The following is a 351-nucleotide window of genomic DNA, read 5'->3' on the forward strand; positions in this document are numbered from 1 at the left end:
TAGTAAAACAAATATTTATGACACATTCATAATTTTGACTGCTTACCAATGAACAGATTTTTATAAGAATCCTGTGAGGAAAAGAATTTTCACCATCTACATTTTTTTATTAGATTGTTCTGGAAACTGGGGGTTTAAATAACTAAATATCATCGGGAATCTTTTACTGCTGATCCAAAGGTTGAATCTTTCTGAGGATTCAAATGAACCACCAATCCGTGGGAGAAAAATGGGCGATCTCTTTGCATGTAATTTAGTGTCAAAACCTCTCTGTACCCCATGACTTCTTCTCTTCCCCACTATCAGCCCGCCCCTCTTTGCCCCTCCTCTTTCTTTTTTTTTTTTTTTTTT

Source organism: Elephantulus edwardii, unplaced genomic scaffold, assembly GCF_000299155.1.
Source record: "Elephantulus edwardii isolate Elephantulus edwardi_28Jun2011 unplaced genomic scaffold, EleEdw1.0 scaffold00260, whole genome shotgun sequence".
NCBI lineage: Eukaryota > Metazoa > Chordata > Mammalia > Macroscelidea > Macroscelididae > Elephantulus > Elephantulus edwardii.